The sequence below is a fragment of the Pleurodeles waltl genome, chromosome 7, assembly GCF_031143425.1.
Source record: "Pleurodeles waltl isolate 20211129_DDA chromosome 7, aPleWal1.hap1.20221129, whole genome shotgun sequence".
NCBI classification, from domain to species: domain Eukaryota; kingdom Metazoa; phylum Chordata; class Amphibia; order Caudata; family Salamandridae; genus Pleurodeles; species Pleurodeles waltl.
In genome coordinates, this window is record NC_090446.1 from 460,611,248 (window position 1) to 460,632,026 (window position 20,779).

The following is a 20,779-nucleotide window of genomic DNA, read 5'->3' on the forward strand; positions in this document are numbered from 1 at the left end:
TGCTATTTCTGGTTGTGCTGGAAGGTGCTCCTCCTACATAACAATGCTCTCCCCCTCAACGCAGCCACACTTGCACTATGGTGCAAGGGATGCAGCATTGTGGCAGCTAATTTACCACTGGCACAGGGTTGGACCCAGGGATGGCCGGCATGGGTATCATTTATTGATGCCACCAAATTATGACACAGCCAGTTGACTTATTTTCAACTTTGATCAGGGCCTCTAGTTAGTTTGATGGAGAGATTGCAGCTAGTTGTACAAGTGCACACATGGGCCATCATTACAAGTCTGGCAGTCCTATGACCACCAGACTTCCATTGGCACTATAATCACCGCCAACATTGCAGGTGGACCTGGCACATTTGGAGCATGGGGAAAGCCCCACGGGCCAATGGCCTGGCACTGGCAGGTTGCCGCCAGCTAACAGACTGGCAATGCCACCTGTCTTCTGACACCAGCCCAGCATTACAATCAGCGCTACCCTCCAGAATATGATCCCTCTTTAACACAACCTTTGTATGGCAACTGCCATGCAAAGGTTGGTGTTAATGGTGTGTGGTGTGCCCCTGGATGCCCCTGCATGCCCATTCTCCTGGCATGGGCAGTGCAGGGGCCCCATGACCAGGCCCTTAATGCTTTCCACTGCCTGATTTGCAGTGAAAAGTGCAGCGTGTGCCGTCACACCCAATGCACCCCAAGATTGTTGCTGGTTCTATTTGATCTAGCAACAATGTTGTGGTGACTTCCCCACAGAGCTGACATGAGGAGACACGGTTTCCACCTGCCATCCCAGCATGAAACTCGTAATGCCAACTTCGGAGGGAAGATCACACTGGCAGTCTTACCACCGCCGGCTTGCCCATGTGGCTTCCACGACCCATCAATGTGATAATGTACAACATGATATTCACAGACATACACAATATGTTGTATTTGTGTGATTGTTTCCCCATTCCTATGTGGCTCACATGTTTGTGGCAGAGTTGTTGTGTGTTCACCCTGTCTGTCTACAAATTGCAATCTGTAGTACATTTTTTTTCTAGTGGCACAGTTCTGATCAGCATCAATATGTGCAGCTCAACACTGCGCGAGGTTAAGTACGCAGGGTAGTGCCATGTTTACTGTGATACCGGACCACCCTGCAATTCCCCCGGCAGCTGCACAGATTAGTTCTCCCTGCACCCAGACAGGCATTGATGCAGCATGATGAAGAAGTGGCTGCCTTGTGGGGATGTATTGCATATGTGTGGGGTGGTGTTCTTTCCTGCGCATGTACAAGTAATGTTAGCTAAGGTGCCATTTCAATGTGTGCTGTAGGATGCAGCACACATGTTTCGGCAATGGGACATGGCGATAGTGAAGTGTTTCTGCATGAGACACCACCATGACATGACCCCAGGAATGGTATTGACTTTCTTCATCGTCTCTGCTGTCTAAGTTATGATGACACAGGCACACTAATTAGACATGCCTTCCATCCAATGTGCTGCATATGTACATGTTGGTATATAGCCCTGGTGATTGGTGTATATCCAGGTTGTGTATGTGTTGTAGTGCATAGCACAACCAAGATGTGTGTACATATGTTGCTTAAGTGTGAATAGTGCATCTTGATTCATGGGCAATGTGTCCCGCTGCAATCCTTTAGCATGAATTGAGGGTGTCCTTTGTGCCTCCCCCTTCTGGCATTTGTAAAATTAGCAGTTATTTCCCCCATGCGACTTCCTTTGCATTTGTGGTGGTTGTTGGAAGTCTGCGCTGTCCTGTCCTTGTATTCCTGTGACCAGCTCTTCCGGGATGACCGCTGCAACCATCTCCTCCATCTTCACCAGGTCCTCCTGTGGTGCTGGACTTCAACCACCAGTTTGCAGGGTTGCCTTTCTGATCCTGGTCATTTTCTCCTTGGTTCTACGTTTACAATCATGCAGTGCTTCTTGCACTCTGTAACATTTCTCTTCACCTCTGCCACACTGTTGAATTTTTTCACTATTTGCTGCCATATAGCCTCTCTCTTACCAAATGGCAATTTGGAGGTTATGAAAACTGGGTGTTGGTGATCCGTCACCTCTCTGACAAGGATGTCGTGCTCCTCTTCACTGAACCAACACTTTCTCTTTTTCTTTTCCTTCTCCTGGGACCTCTGTGTATCCCTCTTGCTGGTGCCTGGTGAATGAGGTCACCTTGGGTCTCTCCTGGCCTGCTGCTTCCATCTTCCTTTTAAATTTCACTCTTTCCTGCTTATGCGCTTAAAGTTGACGCAAATGCGGTGTTAAAATGGGGCAATTCAGTTTGCTACATGTTTAAGTGCTGCAAAACAGGTTTGGGTCAGTTTTGCAGCACTAACGTCATTTTGCCTTATGACAGAGCGCAAGGGTTAACATCATCATTTTTTACGATAACCATTTCTTAGCGCCATTGTGCGTCATAGTATAAATATGCCACGTGGATGGTGTTGAGGAATGGTGCAAGCTGTTGCGAAACTTTTTGACGCAAAACGCGTTTGCGCAGTCTTGAGCCAAAAGCATAACTATTGGCCTTAGTGCTGTTAATGAATTTTAAATTGTCCTCTTTAATGCTTTTCTTAGAGTATACAAAAGGATGATGGATGGAGTTCTGAAACCTTTCAAACACTCGTCCCCAGTCACAGATCTGGGTTTGATCCATTGTTCTTTTGCTCACCATGTCACCCCAGTTTAGACCCAGCCATATGCAAATCAGTCTTGACCCTGTTCCCCATTGGAACAGTTTAGCCCGAACTGCTAGACCAGGTCCTCCCTGGAACAGAAGCAAGCATCCTGGGACCGATTTCAGGGTATCACTCTTCATCAGTCAGGCTAGCTTGAATCCAGTGGCACAGCAAGGACAGGACAGACGTCTGAGCATACCCTTACCACTTAGCGCAACTTTAGCAACACAAAAGAATGATGTACAGAGTGCCGAAACCCTTCAAACACTCACCCCCAGTCACAGATCTGGGTTCCTCCATTGTTCTTTTGCTCACCATGCCAGCTCAGTTTAGACCCAGGCATATGAAAATCAGTCTTCACCCTGTTCCCAATTGGAACAGTCCAGCCCGAACTGCCAGACCAGGTCCTCCCTGGACCACAAACAAGCATCCTGGGGCCAGTTTCAGGGTATCACACTTCATCAGTTAGGCTAGCTTGAATCCAGTGACACAGTGAGCATGGGACGCACGTCTGGGCATACCCTTCCCTCTTAGGGCAACATTAGCAACACAAAAGGATGATGGACGGAGTGCTGAAAACCTTTCAAACGCTCACCCCCAGTCACACATCTGGGTTTAATCCATTGTTCTTTTGCTCACTATACCACCTTAGTTTAGACCCAGACATGTGCAAATCAGTCTTGACTCTGTTCCCCATTGGAACAGTCCAGGCCGAACTACCAAACCAGGTCCTCCCAGGACCAGAAACAAGCATTCTGGGACCGGTTTCAGGACATCTCCCTTCATCAATCAGGCTGGTTTGAATCCAGTGTCACAGTGAGCACGGGACCCACATCTAGACATACCCTTCCAACTTAGGGAAACTTTAGCAACACAAAAGATTGATGGACGGAGTGCTGAAACCTTACACTCACCCGGAGTCAGAGATCTGGGTTTAATCCAGGGGCAGCTCCTCCGTTTGGGCAGAGGAGCGTCCCTCCCCCCCCAGCAGCAGAAGAAGCAGCAGCAGCTGCCAGACTTCTACAATACAACGATAATAAACAATGTTTATTATCATTGTATTGTAGAGGGGGCGGGGCCACAGGCCGTGACGAGCGCAGAGAGGGAGTGCTATGCACTCCCCCTCAGTATGCATAAATGTTTGGCTGACCGTCTCATGCTGGCCAAACATACTTTTGCATTAAGTTCTGTCTAACCCGGCAATGCAGTGCTAGGTTGGAGAGAGCAGGCAGACTCTCCCAGTCTGCCTAGGAGGGGCATGGCTGGGCGCTCTGACCAATCTGAATGCTGCTGTCATGCCACAAGCAGCATGACAGCAGCATTCAGATTGGCCGCAGGGCAGGATGGGAGCCTGTGCCTGCAGCAAAGGAAAGAAGAGCTGTGCGGTGGTGGTGGAAGTGGCGGCGCCGCATTCAGGTAAGTTTTTTTTTTAATTCTTTATTTTTCTTCATCCCCCTCCTCCCCTGTGCGGCGCTGTGCCATGTGCTGTGAGCCACTACTGGTTTAATCCCTTGTTCTATTACTCATCATGCCACCCGAGTTTAGATCCAGCCATACGGAAATCAATCTTGACCATGTTACCTTTTGGAGCAGTCTAGCCCGATCTACCAGACCAGGTCCTCTCTGTACCAGAAACAAGCATCCTTGGACCAGATTCAGGGTATCACCCTTCATCAGTCAGGCTAGCTTGAATCCAGTGGCACAGTGAGTAGTGAGCACGGGACCAGGCATACACTTCCCCCTTAGGGCAACTTTAGCAACACAGAAGGATGATGAATGGAGTGCTGAAACCTTTCAAACACTCACCCCCAGTCACAGATCTGGGTTTAATCCATCATTCTATTGCTCACCATGCCACCCCAGTTTAGACCCAGCCATATGCAAATCAGTCTTTACCCTGTTCCCCATTGGAACCGTCCAGCCCAAACTGCCAGACCAGGTACTCCCTGGACCAGAAAACAAGCATCCTGATACAGGTTTCAGGGTATCACCCTTCATCAGTCAGGCTAGCTTGAATCCAGTGGCACAATGAGCATGGGACCTACATCTGGCCATACCCTTTCCACTTAAGGCAACTTTAGAACCACAAAGGATGATGGACAGAGTGCTGAAACCTTTCAAAGACTCGCCCCCAGTCTTAGATCTGTTTAATCCATCATTCTTTGCTAACCATGCCACCCCAGTTTAGACTCAGCCACGTGCAAATCAGGCTTGACCCTGTTCCGCGTTGGAACAGTCCAGCCCACACTGCCAGACCAGGTCCTCCCCGAACTAGAAACAAGTATCCTGGGACCTGTTATAGCGCATCACACTTCATCAGACAGGCTAGCTGGAATACAGTGGCACAGTGAGCGTGGCACCCACGTCTGGGCATTCCCTTCATACTTTAGCAACACAAAAGGATGATGGACGGATTGCTGAAATCTTTCAATCACTCACCCCCAGTCACAGATCTGGATTTAATCCATTGTTCCTTTGCTCATCATGCCACCCCAGTTTAGACCCAGCCAGATGCAAATCAGTCCAGCCCGAACTGCTAGGCCAGGTCCTCCGTGGGCCAGAAAAAAGCATCATAGGACCAGTTTCTGGGTATCACCATTCATCAGTCAGGCTAGCTTGAATCCAGTGGCACAGATTAGAGTATATGCATTGTATTTTATGAAGAGTTGGATTGTATTGTCATAGAAGTAATTTTTATGGCAATATGGGGAAATAAAGTATTATCATATTATGTCTTTTGAACCCTAGACCTCATAGTCACATTTTTTCTTATATAACAATTTCTGTACACTGATTTACACATGTATGACTCATTGTCTCTGTGTGTGTGATGTAAAGTGCTCCAACACCCTACACTAGTATGAGAGGCTCTATAAAACAAATGAAATACATTTGAGAGAGGGGCTATGGAGAGATAGGGGCACTGTTGAAGAATGATAGTGAGGAAATCTATGGAGGAAGAGGTCATGGGGTTAGACCAAAATAATTGTTGCACCGCATGCCACCAGAGCTAAAGCTAACCCTGCAGAGCCACTTATTGGGGAGGAGGGTGCTAACATCCCTTGAAATGGTCTTTCATTGTGTTCGAAGCTTCTTGTCTGTGCTACAATGAATGTGTGCACTTATGTATCCTCTAATACAACTGAATATATAATGAAAAATGTGTTGTAGAATGCACCATTTTTTATAAAAACCTTCTTTGGGAGGACCCACCATAATCCCTTTACTACAGGGGCATGCTTGGGGCTGGCATGATAACATTTGCCAGGTCTGCTTTAGGTTCCCAGTCTGGCCTTATCCTAAATTCATATGCAAGGAACGCCAGAAATGGTTCTGAGAGTGTGTCAAATTTGGCTGATTCTTGAGTTAGTGAAAAGTCAGTCGTCTCTGTCCCAAGATATTTCAAAGTCTTTACAACCGGTCTACCAGTGACTGTATCCTCATTTTCCACCATCTGGCCAGATTGCCTACAAATCTTTCTCCCACTAGGCTTCCTCACCCCAGGCCAGCTGGGGCATAGTAACCTCCAAGCTACATTGTCTGCATAATTAACGGGACCTATTAAAGTCCCAAACAGCCAGATTAGGTGGAATGAGATGCTAATAGTGGCTAATCTTTATTGCAGCTTCTGTTAGGGAAATTACATGTGTAGTGTTATATGATCAGAGGTGAAATCGTGCCCGATTATCATCTGATAGCTCACTCCATAATTCTTTCTCTCAACTCGCTGCGAGTGCTGTGGCAAACCATGTATGACAGGCGAGGGCTGCAGTGAAGAGTGGACTACTGCACCGATCGGGCCTGATGACAGTATGAGCTGTGCAACCCACCCCCTCCTCCATGTCAGGAGGGGGCACGGCTAAGGGTAAGGGTTGACGCTCCACAGACGCACTGTGACGAGAGATGGATGCCACTCTGGTGGTGCTGTGACCCAAAGAAAGCCATCAAATTATCTATGCAGTTAGGAATACCGGGAGGGAATCGCAGAGAAGAGTTAAATCTGTCTGTATTTTACACCACTGTGTTGAGAAGAGGGGTTTTGGCCTGGCCAGTGCTGTGATGTGGAGTGGCTGCTGTCTTCTTTGTGTGCTATTACCACCCCTGTAAGTCAAGATGGGGCCGTGGTACCCCTCAGACAGTGGCATAACAAAGGCCCCTGCATCCCTCGCGCTTCAGGAGGGGGGGAGGGAGCCGAGCCTAAGGGTTCCCCCTCTGCACAGTGCACGTGCGGTAGGCCCATGACTGGATCCAGGGGGTAATGGCCCCATAAGGTACTTTTCAGCCCCCCCTAAGTTTTGTTACGCCACGAGGGATGGGGGTGGGAATGGTTAGGTTTCGTTAGGGGTGACCCCCTGACCTGCTTTGGGCCAGGAGTACACTTCGGCTCCACCAGACACTCGCCTGCGCCTCATCCCTGGTGCCTAGTGGTAGGCGTGCCTAGTATTTTTTTCTATGGCTTGTATTTCATGTTCTGTATTTAGTTTTTCGTTTTTTGGACAGTTTTTTACCCAAACTTTGCCGATTTTGTACTCCGCTTCGTATTTGTCCTTCAATTGTGCCCCTTTTTCTTTCCCGGCTCTCGTCAGTTTCTTAAACCCAGCTGCTGCGGCCCGCCCCACTCGCACCCCCATTGGACACTCCCTCCTGCCTCCCAGCTTCTCCTCCCTCCCACCTCTCCTTCTCAATGGTGGCCGATGCGCGGAGCCTAGTGTGACGCCCTGACCTGCTTGGGCCAGGAGTACACTTCGGCTCCACCAGCCTGCCTCCGTGCCCCTGACCCCGCCGTTTGCTGCAAGAGAAGTTCGAGGCCCTCCAGTACCTGCAGGCACCCGCCTGCGCCTCATCCCTGGTGCCTAGAGGTAGGCATGTCTAGTATTTCGTTCCATAGCTTGTATTTCGTGTTCTGTATTTAGGGCCAGATGTAGAAAGGATTTTGCGAGGCGCAAAAGCCTCTCCGGTATGCAGAAATGCATTTTGCGAGTCGGATCCGACTCGCAAATAGAAAGGGGTGTTCCCTTCCTATTTGCGACTCGCATTGCTATTCAATTCCATTTGCGACCGCGAAAGCGGTCGCAAATGGAATCGCAGTTACCATCCACTTGAAATGGATGGTAACCCAGTCGCAAACGGGAAGGGGTCCCATGGGACCCCTTCCCCTTTGTGACTGGTCAAAAAAAAAAAAAATTCCGAGCAGGCAGTGGTCCAATGGACCACTACCTGCCCTGAAAAAATCAGAAACTAAAGGTTTCGATTTTTTTTTTCAAAGTGCAGCTAATTTTCCTGTAAGGAAAACGGGCTGCACTTCGAAAAAAAAAAAACGCTTCATTAAAAAGCAGTCATGGACATGGTGGTCTGCTGTCTCCAGCAGGCCACCATCCCCGTGAGTGCCCATACTCGCAATGGGGTCGCAAACTGTGACCCACCTCATTAATATTAATGAGGTGGGTCTTTGCGACCCCATTGCGAGTTGCAGAAATTGTCTGAGACACTTTTCTGCATACCAAATTGCGACTTGCAATTTGTGAGTCGCAGGGACTCGCAAATTGCAAGTTGCAATTTGGATTTTTGCTACATTTGGCCCTTTGTTTTTTGTTTTTAGAACTGTTTTTTACCTAAAGTGTGCCCATTTTGTGCTCCGCTTTGTATTTGCGCTTCAATTGTGCCCATTTTTCTTTCCCGGCTCTTGCCCATTCCTTAAACCCAGCCACTGCGTCCCCTGCATCCCCGCCCCCTCGCGCCCCCATTGGACACTCCCTCTGACCTCCCGCCTCCCAGCTGCTCCTCTCTCCCACCTCCCCTTCTTAATGGCCGCCGCTGCACGGAGCCTAGTGTGACCCCTTGACCTGCTTTGGGCCAGGAGTGCACTTGGGCTCCACCAGCCTGCCTCCGTGCCCCTGACCCCGCCGTTTGCTGCAAGAGAAGTTTGAGGCCCTCCACCACCCGCAGGCACCCGTCACCGCCTCATCCCTGGTGCCTAGTGGTAGGCGTGTCTAGTATTCGGTTCCATAGCTTGTATTTCGTGTTCTGGATTTAGTTTTTCATTTTTAGAGCTGTTTTTTACCTAAACTGTGCCCATTTTGTGCTCTGCTTCATATTTGCGTTTCAATTGTGCCCGTTTTTCTTTCCCGGCTCTCGCCGGTTCCTTAAACAGAGCTGCTGCGTCCTCTGCAGCCCCGCCCCCCTCGTGCCCCCCTCGGAGCCTAGTGTGACCCCTTGACCTGCTTTGGGCCAGGAGTACACTTCGGCTCCACCAGCCTGCCTCCGTGCCCCTGACCCTGCTGTTTGCTGCAAGAGAAGTTCAAGGCCCTCCATCACCCGCAGGCACCCGCCTTCACCTCATCCCTGGTACCTAGTGGTAGGCGTGTCTAGTATTCCGTTCCATAGCTTATATTTCGTGTTCTGTATTTAGTTTTTCCTTTTAAGAACTGTTTTTTACCGGAACTTTGCCCATTTTGTGCTCCGCTTTGTATTTGCGCTCTAATTGTTCCCATTTTTCTTTCCCGGCTCTCGCCAGTTCCTTAAACCCAGCACTGCGTCCCCTGTGACCCCGCCCCCCTCGCGCCCCCATTGGACACCCCCTCCCACCTCCCGCCTCCCATCTGCTCCTCCCTCCCACTTCCCCTTCTTAATGGCGGCCGCTGCGTGGCGCCTAGTGTGACCCCTTTACCTGCTTTGGGCCAGGAGTACACTTCAGCTCCACCAGCCTGCCTCCGTGCCCCTGACCCCGCCGTTTGCTGCAAGAGAAGTTCGAGGCCCTCCAGCACCCGCAGGCACCCCCCTGCGCCTCATCCCTGGTGCCTAGTGGTAGGCGTGTCTAGTATTTCATTCCATAGCTTGTATTTTGTATTTTGTGTTCTGTATTTAGTTTTTCGTTTTTAGAACTGGTTTTTTTACCTAAACTGTGCCCATATTGTGCTCCGCTTCGTATTTGTGCTTCAATTGTGCCCGTTTTTCTTTCCCGGCTCTCGCAGGTTCCTTAAACCCAGCCGCTGCGTCCCCTGCAGCCCCGCCCCCCTCGCGCCCACATTGGACACTCCCTCCCACCTCCCAGCTGCTCCTCCCTCCCACCTCCCCTTCTTAATGGCGGCCACTGCGCAGAGCCTAGAGTGACCCCCTGACCTGCTTTGGGCCAGGAGTACACTTCGGCTCACCAGCCTGATTCCGTGCCCCTGACCCCGCTGTTTGCTGCAAGAGAAGTTCAAGGCCCTCCACCACCCGCAGGCACCTGTCTTCACCTCATCCCTGGTACCAAATGGTAGGCGTGTCTAGTATTCCGTTCCATAGCTTGTATTTTGTGTTCTGTATTTAGTTTTTCGTTTTTAGAACTGTTTTTTTACCTAAACTGTGCCCATATTGTGCTCCGCTTTGTATTTGCGCTTCAATTGTGCCCATTTTTCTTTCCCGGCTCTTGCCGGTTCCTTAAACCCAACCACTGCGCTCCCTGCGGCCCCACCCCCCTCGTGCCCCCATTGGACACTCCCTCTCACCTCCCGCCTCCCATCAGCTCCTCCCTCCCACCTCCCCTACTTAATGGCGCCCGCTGCGCGGAGCCTAGTGTGACCCCTTGACCTGCTTTGGGCCAGGAGTACACTTCGGCTCCACCAGCCTGCCTCCGTGCCCCTGACCCCGCCGTTTGTTGCAAGAGAAGTTCGGGGCCCTCCACCACCCGCAGGCACCCCCCTGCGCCTCATCCCTGGTGCCTAGTGGTAGGCATGTCTAGTATTTCGTTCCATAGCTTGTATTTTGTGTTCTGTATTTAGTTTTTCATTTTTAGAACTGTTTTTTACCTAAACTGTGCCCATATGGTGCTCCGCTTCGTATTTGCACTTCAATTTTGCCCGTTTTTCTTTCCCGGCTCTCGCCGGTTCCTTAAACCCAGCCGCTGCGTCCCCTGCAGCCCCACCCCCCTCGTGCCCCCATTGGACACTCCCTCCCCCCTGCTCCTCCCTCCCACCTCTCCTTCTTAGGATCAAATCTGTTTATTGTTTTTAAAGAAAATATAAACATACAAAACACTGCTCACCGGGGGACATAAAATGAAATGTATCCGCACAGTAGCAATTTCGTATATTCATACCAAGGTCCCTCTCGTAAATCCCAAGACCATACCCAGAGGAACCACCCAGCCAGTCCTCTCGTTGCAGAGCCATGTGCCCACTGGCAGTGTCCAATAGTCTTCCAAGGTGCTAGTCTCACAGATGAGACCCATAGAAACATATAAATGAAAACACATCAACTATGCCTCCCTCCGAGAAACCATGTCATCCTCCTGTCTCTCCACTCCTCTACCCCTTGCATCGTCCAAGCTCAGCTCCCCCCTAGCAACCTCCCCCACAGCACTCTAACCAAGAATTCAAATCAACCTCAAGTCTCTCAGGTAGATCGGGCATGTCAGTTCAGTAAATTCTGCGGAAAGAATCCGAAGGAACGGCTTCCACTACTCGCCCAAATCTCCTATCCGCTGCTGGGAGGCTATTGTAAGTTTCTCCATAGCTAGGATAAACCACAGCTTCTGGAGCCTTGAGATACGCGTCGAGACCCTATCTGTACCCCAGAGAACTAGGATCAGCTGCAGCGCTGCGTTAAGTGCTAAGGGCCATCTGCCTCCCTTTTAGAGATCTTAAAGGAAAAGTAAGGGGATTGGACAGCCCCAATAAAATGTACGATGGGAGTCTCGGGATCTTGACTTGGAACGCTGCATCAATATCATCTATAATGTTTTCCCAATAACGGTGTAGCTTGGGGCAGTGCCAAAGCAAATGCACTAGTGTGCCTGTAGCTCCACACCCCCTCCAGCAAAGGTCCAACTTATCATGGTCCCATGCATGCAACCGCGCTGGAGTGTAGTACCAGTATGAAGCGACTTTATATGATGTCTCTGTCCCTGCTGCATTATATGCTGTGTGGTGTATTCTTTAGAATATGCTGTCCCATTCCTCATCCGAGAGTTCTCTCTCCAGCTCCCCCTCCCATCTCAACTGACCCTTTGACTTAGGCGGGAGGCTTTCCCCCTGCAGAAGCCGATAAAGTTCTGAGATGATTCTCCTATCATCCTTCTTTAGGAACAGCCATTTCTCAAAGGGCGTAAGAGGCCTATCTATTAGAGCTCTGTTCGCCGGCAAGAGAGCCCAGTGCAGAACCTGATAATACATCAGCCTATCCGCCTCCACTAGGCCATAGGCCTCTCTCATCTGGTCAAAGGACAACACCCCTAGTTCATCGAAAAGACTTCCTACCCTCCTACAGCCCCCTTCGTACCAACGTCTCAGGCCTTCCAAACCACCTCCCCTTCTTAATGGTGGCCACTGTGCGGAGCCTAGTGTGACCCCCTGACCTGCTTTGGGCCAGGAGTACACTTCGGCTCCACCAGCCTGCCTCCGTGCCCCTGACCCCGCCGTTTGCTACAAGAGAAGTTCAAGGCCCTCCACCACACGCAGGCACCCGTCTTCGCCTCATCCCTGGTACCCAGTGGTAGGCGTGTCTAGTATTCCGTTCCATAGCTTGTATTTCGTGTTCTGTATTTAGTTTTTCGTTTTTAGAACAGTTTTTAACCTAAACTGTGCCTATTTTGTGCTCCGCTTCGTATTTGCGCTTCAATTGTGCCCGCTTTTCTTTCCCAGCTCTCGCCGGTTCCTTAAACCCAGCTGCTGCGTCCCCTGCGGCCCGCCTCCCTCGTGCACCCATTGGACACTCCATCCCGCCTCCTGCCTCCGAGCTGCTTCTCCCTCCCACCTCCCCTTCTTAATGGCAGCTGTGCAGCGGGTGTGCGCAGCAGGCACGCCCGGGGAAGGCCGTCCACCCCTGGACCGCGCCCAGCGCCCGTCCCCCTAGTCCACGCTTCTCCGACCCCCGAAACACAGAACTCCTTGCTCTCAACCCAGGCCAGCACCCCGCCTGCACCCAGGCCAACCCCAAACACACACATGGACCTTTTACATGCCACTCATGCCATTTTTTCTGCACGTCAGTTCATCACCAGCAACACCAACAAGCACAGCAACACCAAACCACGCAATCACCTTAACTGCATCCTCCTTAACACCCGCTCCGTCCACAAGCACACCATCGAGCTTTGGGACCTGCTCACCACAAACTCTCCTGACATCGCCTTCCTCACTGAAACATGGATGAACTCCTCATCAGAACCCAACATCGCCATAGCCATCCCAGAAGGTTACAAAATCACCCGTAGATGCCGCACCATCAAACAAGGAAGAGGTATCGCCATAATACACAAAAACACCATCAAAATTTCCACCAACGCCAATGACACCCTAGACAACGCAGAACACCTACACTTTCAAATACACATCAACGCCAACACCACCCTTAGAGGAACCCTCATTTACAGACCACCAGGACCCCGCCCCCCATTCTGTGAAACCATAGCCGATACCATCAGCTCCCACGCCATCCCCTCCACAGACTACACACTCCTTGGTGACCTCAACTTTCACCTGGAAAGCACCCATAACTGCAACTCCACAGCCCTGCTGGACAACCTCATAAACCTCGGCCTCAAGCAACTGGTCATGTCACCTACCCACTCAGTGAGACACACGGTAGACGCCATCTTCACCTCCAGCAGCCACATCACCTTCACTCACACCACAGAACTCCACTGGACTGACCACCACTGTGTCCACTTCTCCTTCATGAAACCCACCAACCACCACCAACAACACACTACACCCGCCAAGTGGAACAAGATCTCCAAAGGACACCTGATCTCCAACCTCACACAAGCTCCACCTCCCATCACCAACGACCCCAGCACCGCCGCCCACAACCTCACACGATGGCTAGAAACCTGCCCAGACTCCCTCACCACTTTGAATACAAACAACACCACCCTCACCATCAAGACCACCCCCTGGTTCACCACAGGACTCCAGTCTTCCAAACGAGAATGCCGAAAAATTGAGAAAGCCTGGCGCCAAGAACACCTCAATGAGCAACTTCTCCGCCCTCAAAACAGCCATGTGCAAACACCACCAACTCTTCCGGACCCCCAAAAGGATAGACAACAACACACACAACAACAAGGAACTCTTTGCCGTCATCAAAGAACTCACTAAACCCAAATCCTGCACCATCAACCCTCCACAATCCCAAGCCCTCTGCAACTCCCTCTTCAACTACTTCCACCGCAAAATCACAGACATACACGACAGCTTCACATCATCAGCACCCACCATCACCACCACTGACACAACCAAAACCACAACACCCTGCCGCACCATCAGACTGAACACCTAGACCCCCACCAACGACCTAGGAAATCGGCAAAACCATGAACTCTATCCACTCAGGCTCCCCAACAGACCCTTGCCCCCATCACATTTTCAACAAGGCCAGCCAAATCATTGCTCCCAGCTCCATGCCGTCATCAACAGTTCCTTCGACACAGCAGCCTTCCCAGATATTTAGAAGCACGCCGAAGTCAACGCTTTTCGCCAGAAACCCAAAGCAGACCCTGAAGACCTCACAGACTACTGACCCATTTCTCTTCTACCCTTCCCTGCAAAGGTCGCTGAGAAAATAGTAATAGTAATAGTAAACGCACAACTTTCTCGCTTCCTAGATGAAAACAACATACTCAACGCCTACCAGTCTGGATTCCGCAAGAACCACAGAACTGAGACCACCCTCATCGCCTGCACAGATGACATCAGGACCAGAGTGGACAAGGGCGAGACCGTCGCCTTATCCTTCTAGACCTCTCTGCAACTTTTGACACTGAATGTCACCAAGCCCTCTGAACACACCTTTTCATGCCGGAATTCGCCACAAGGCCCTGGACTGGCTCACCTCCTTCCTCTCTGAAAGAACCCCTAGAGTTTGCCTCCCTCCTTTCTGGTCTACAGCCACCAAGACCATCTGTGGGGTCCCCCAAGGATCCTCCCTCAGCCCCACACTCTTCAACATCTATATGGCTCCTCTCGCCAACATCCTCCGCCCCCACAGCATCACCATCATCTCATACGCTGACGGCATCCAGCTCATCATCTCCCTCACCAGGATCCCAGCCACCGCCAAGATTAACCTGCACGCCGGACTCCTCGACATCGCCAAGTGGATGACAACAAGCCACCTCAAATTGAACTCAAACAAAACAGAGATCATCATCTTCGGCCCCAACAAGACAGCATGGAATGACTCCTGGTGGCCTACCACTCTCGGACCACCCCCAACACCCACCACCCACGCACGCAACCTTGGCATCGTACTGGACTCGTCTCTCTCCATGACCTAGCAAATCAACGCCATATCATCCTCCTGCTTCAACACCCTTCGCATGCTACGCAAGACTTTCAAATGGATTCCTTTAGAAACAAGAAGAACAGTCACCCACGCCCTCATTAGCAGCAGACTAGACTACGGCAGCGCCCTCTAAGCAGGGACCACAGCCAAGCTTCAAAGAAAACTCCAGCGAATCCAGAACGCAGCCGCACGTCTCATCCTCAACCTCCCTCGCCACAAACACATATCCACCGACCTCAGATCCCTACACTGGTTGCCCAATAACAAAAGGATCATTTTCAAAGTCCTCGTCCATGCTCACAAAGCCCTCCACGACACTGGATGGGCCTACCTCAACGAACGAGTAAACTTCCACATACCAACTCGACAGCTCCGCTCCGCTGACCTCGCCTTCGCTACAGTCCCCCGCTTCCAACACACCACCTCTGGCGGCAGATCCTTCTCCCACCTCACCAACCTACGCAAGACCATGGACCTCCTAACCTTCAGAAAGCACCTAAAAACATGAGCAGTAACTGCCCCCCCGCAGCGCCTTGAGACCCTACCGGGTGAGTAGTGCGCTTAAGAAATTATTTGATTGATTGATTGATTGGTTACGACACTGCCCTCACACTGCATGAAGCAGTACTAACAAAAGTGGGCTGTAACTCGAAGAGCTAGAGCAACGATTTCACTACCTGAGTTCCAGGGGCATTCAAGACTTGTCACTGGACTCAGGGCCGGCTTTAGTGCTGGTGACGCCCGGTGCAGCAATCTTTTTTGGCCTTCCGCCCACCCCAGGACCAGTTCATTCGATTCACTCAGTACAACCCAGCAAAAGTGACCCTTATCTCTCAACAGCCTCTCACACATTTATTTCATTTGTTTTGAAGCGCTTACAAAGGTTGGGTTGACTAATCAGCTATGTTCATAAAACATAGTTCTGCTGTTTACAGCAGGCATATTAACCCTCTGCCCTATGATTTAAAACTGCCCCTGGACAAAACTTTGATCTCTGTCTGTGGCAAGGACATTAATCACAAGAATTATCTTGCCATTTTAATTGCTTCCTTAAGGTGCTTTTAAATTGCAAGTTTCCTGAGTAATTGCTGAACACAGCAACCCCCTGAGGTCTGTGGCCCCTCCAATCCAGGCCAGCACCCGGTGCGGCTGCATGGGTCACACCACCCTAAAGCCGGCCCTGACCGGACTCAGAGAAAGACTTACATTGTGGCAAGAGGAGCATCAGACTTCTGATCACTGCCGGGCTACAGGCATGCACCGGGGCTTTCCGAACCATCACTTTAGCTGGAATGACTAAGACAGTAGTGGCCCCCGGGGCCTCTGGGGGAGCTTGCTCTCACTGACACCCTAGGGCGCAAGAACACCTCGACTTTCACAAAGTCGTAAGTGGAAATTCTGAGATTTGAACTCACAAGCAGGGTTTAGCATAGAAGTCTCCTTAAGTAAGTGGGTGTAGGAAGCTGGCCTGAAGTGTGGTGGGTACCTAAGGTACTTACACCTTATAGCAGGGCCCGGTTTCCTCTATTAGTGTAGTGTAGGCAGTGTATAGAAGCCAGTCTCTCCGCAAAGCTCATGCAATGCACCTGTAGTCACACAGCACTTACACACATGAAATAATTCACTAAGTGCTAAAAAAATAAACGTACTTTGTTATGGTAACACAGCACCAAAAATACTTAGGAAGTAAGTAATACACACAATATATACACAGGTTGTCAGAAATAGGCATAACAATAGTTAGAAAACAGTGCAAAACAGTGTAAAACACAATAGAGAATAGTGGCCCTAGGGGGAGCACAAACCATATACTAAAAAAATGGAATGCGAGAGTTGAACCCCCACCTATTTAAGTGGAATGTGTAGAGGGGTGCTGGGGCTACCAGGAAAGAACAACGGTAAGTACCAAAACACCCCATAGCAAACAGGAAAGCAGGAGTAAATCACTAGAATTTCCCCAAGACACCCACTTAGAAGAAAAGAAGAGAATTGCAAAACCCAGAGGCGACTGCAAGAAACCAACGGTGGATTCCTGAAGAGGAAGACCCGTGGAAAGAGGGGACCAAGTCCAGAAGACACACCAGAGTCCAGTGGGGGCAAGAGCCCCTACCCACCAAGCTGAGGATGCAGGAGTTGGTCGACGGTGAGGAAGAAGGGTCAGCACTGCAGCCCTGGAGTCGGAGTTGAGATCCTGGAGGATGCACGTCGGAAGAAAGATTGCAGTCAGGTTTGCATGTTTGGATTCCACCAATAAGCCTTGGCACAGGCAAAACTCTAATTGGCAGAAAGTGGTGCTGCCGGGGACCAGCAGAGCGCAGGAGGACTCAACCCAGGAGGAGGAGTCAGAGGGGGCCTTCAGGGTTGCAGAGAGCCACAGAAGCACAGGCAGCATGCACAGGAGTCCCACAGGACGGGGAAACAGAAGGTGCAAATGGAGCACTACGAAAAGGAGTCCCACGCCGCAGGAGAGCCACTCAGTGAACTGTGTGTTACAAGAAGGAATGCTGGGGGCTGGAGGTACACGATGCCTGGACCCCTTGAAGAAGTGCCAACAAGCCTTTGCAGCTGCAAAAGAAGAGGTGAAAGGGGCTACTGTCCTGCATGGGAAGGCAAGGGCTTACCTCCACCCAAGTTGGATATCTGTTAGAGAGGACCACTTCTGACTACAACTCGTGATGCAGGACCCACGCAGCTCAGCAGGAGAGCGGATCCACGCAGCTGGTTGTTGTTGCTGTTGCTGCCTGCAGATGTAGGGGAGTAACTCCTCCACTCCAAAGGAGATTACTTCTTCTTTCTTGTGCAGACTGAAGGTGGGCTGTCCTCAGAGGATCCACGACTGGGGAAATGTTGCAGAAGCTGGAAGAAACAATGTTGCAGACAAAGTCTTCGTCTTTGTTGCAGATTGTCGGGTCCTGGAGAGGACACATGCAATTTCTTTGGTCAGAAATTGAAGTCAGGGATGCAGAGGAATCCTGCTGGAATCTTGCAAGCTGAATCTGAGGAGCCACCCAAATGAGAGACCCTAGCTGGGTGACCGCCTATCAGGAGGGGGCTCTGATGTCACCTGCTTGACCTGACCATTCAGATGCTCCTAGAATTCCCTGTGAACCTTGGATCCAAGATGGCAAAACCCAGGGACTCTCTGGAGGAGCTCTGGGCACCACTCCTGGGTGGTCACTCCCCTTTCGATTGTCTAGTTTCATGCCAAAGCAGGGACTGGTGGTCCCTGAACCAGTGTAGTCTGGTTTATGCAAGAAGGGCACCAAATGTGCCCTTCAAAGCATATCAGTTGCTTGGGGAGGCTACCCCTCCCAAGTCCAGTAAGACCTATTTCCAAAATAAGAGGGTGTAACACCCCTCTCCAAAAGGAAATCCTGGGCTTGAGCTGCTCAAGCAACAGGAGGGCAGAAACCTGTCTGTGTAGTGGCAGTATCTGGGGCTGCCTGGAAAACCCCAGAGAGTTGTAGGGGCATTGCTGGGGGTCCTCTAAGGAGCCCCCAGAGTGCATGGAATCATACAACCAATACTTGCAAAAGTATTGGGGTATGATTCCAACATGGTTGGTACCAAATATTCCTAGGTTTGGAGTAACCATTATGTAGCTGGACATAGCTAGTGACCTATGTCCAGTAGACACGTAAAATGGCGCCCCGCTCTCAGAAAGTCCAGGAAAATGGATCTGGAGTTTGTGGAGGGCACCTCCACTAGTGCAGGGGTGCCCTCACACAAAGGTACCTGCACCCTGCCCTCTGGGCTGAGAGGGCCTAGCATAGGGGTGACTTATAGTGACCTGGTGCAGTGACCTATAGTAAAAACGGGTGCATGCCCCCGGTTCACGCAGACTGCAATGGCAGGTCCGCAGAACCCTTTGCGTGGCTCCCTATGGGTGGCAGAATAACTGCTGCAGCCCATAGGGATCCCCTGGAACTCCAATGCCCTATGTACCATATACTAGGGGCTTACATGGTGGCACCAGCATGACAATTGTGGGATGAAATACAAAGCATAATCACTGGGGTCCTGGTTAGCAGGATCCCAGTGAACACAGTCAAACATACTGACAGCAGGCAGAAAAAGTGGGGTTAACAAGCTAGAAAGAGGCCACTTTCCTACACAGGGGAATAACAAGAATCCTTAGGGAAGTGGGACTGGAAAAGGTGACCTGATAATGCTGAGGGGCTTCCCTTAGGAAGGCTGTGTATATTATTTATGTTGTGATGTGTTCTAGTTTGTGTTGAAAAATAAATATAACCTTTAATATAAAAGCAAGCATTTGACTGGTCAATCATTTTTGGGTTGGCTGGATGTGGTTGTGAGCCTTTGTTCACCCTACATGTACCTCCACCCTCAGAAGCCTTGGACTGCTCCACCCAGACTACCACTGAGAGTCAAGTGCTGAATGCACACAGAGACCATAGTAGGCCAATCCCAGGGGATATCAGGAGTAAAAGGCCTCAACCACCAAAGTTGGGCCCAGTAGCTCCTGCTTGCCCATAGCCCTTTGAAAGGGCTTTTGAAAAAAGCACACTTTGTGCACTGTTTTATTTACTAATTCATCTTAGATTTGATAAATATGGATAAAAATTGCTTATTTCATTTGGTAGGTGCAAGCATCCATGTTAGAGCGTGCCTAAAAAAAAATGTGATGCCCTTGTCATAGCGTTTAATTTGTATTATTTCAGCCATGCTGCACAACAGCCTAGCTGACAGATAGGTCTGTTGTAGGAAATTGCAATCTTCTGCATAATGTCTTACCAGATTTTCACTGTAAAATTTACCCTTGCTAACCGGAGGTTAAAAGTGACTGAATTCCCCCCTTATACATGCTTGAATAGACATTCAAAATTGGCATATCTAACTTGCCTGTAGGTCCTAGGATATGGTTAATGCCCTTGTTGCAACAGCAATGGATTACCCTCTCCATCAAACTGAAGGTTCACCTATCTCATTTAAAGTCAGTCGGACTTTCATTATTTTGACTCCGACTCACCCATCAACATAAAACTCCAACAGTCCGATGCAGTAAGGATCATCTGAGGTTTGGCCATGTGTCCTCTCACTTGATTTAGAATGGGCGAACACATGGGAAGTGTTCATTATCTGTCACCACTAGGTAAAATCTGGTGGTTATGGGCAGTGAAAACTGCATAATGCCGCCCCATGTCTTGGAAAACCCTCCCATGGCGAGGGCAACATTGTATCTTTTCCAGAACAAAATCCAACTTTGGGGTTTTATTTTGAAAAACACATTTGCATATTTGCTGTGAGGCCCCATCATGTTGACACAGCTGTCGGTCAAATGTACACTGCACTGACAGGAGCCGTTATGAGGTGGTTCCTGCCAATGCTAGATGTCTGCTGGCTTGACAGACATCTAAACATTTGGCAGGTGGGTACTCGGTCAGGACAAAGGAGCACTTTACACTGTCGCCCTGACAGAGAAACATCCCATCTATCAAACCCTAAATTGTCCCAACTCAGAAGGTAAAATCTTTGACCAGGACGGACCTGGTTAGTGTATCCATGCCACACTCCATTGTGATCAGCCCAAAATTGCACCTCGATACTGTGACCATAGAAAATCATTGGCTCTTAGTTCTTTTTGGTGCTACATGCTATTTCTACTTAAAACTTTAAAAATTCATATCTACATTTCCTCTTATTGGATTTTCATAATTTTGGTGTCATTATGTTCAATACATTGTACTCAATTGTTCTCATTTGATTTGGAATTTTCACTCTGGTATTTTGTCTTTTTTTCCTTTTTGCTTCTGGGTACATAATTTACACATTGCCCTGCCCTGTGCCATAGCTACCATGGGGTTAAGC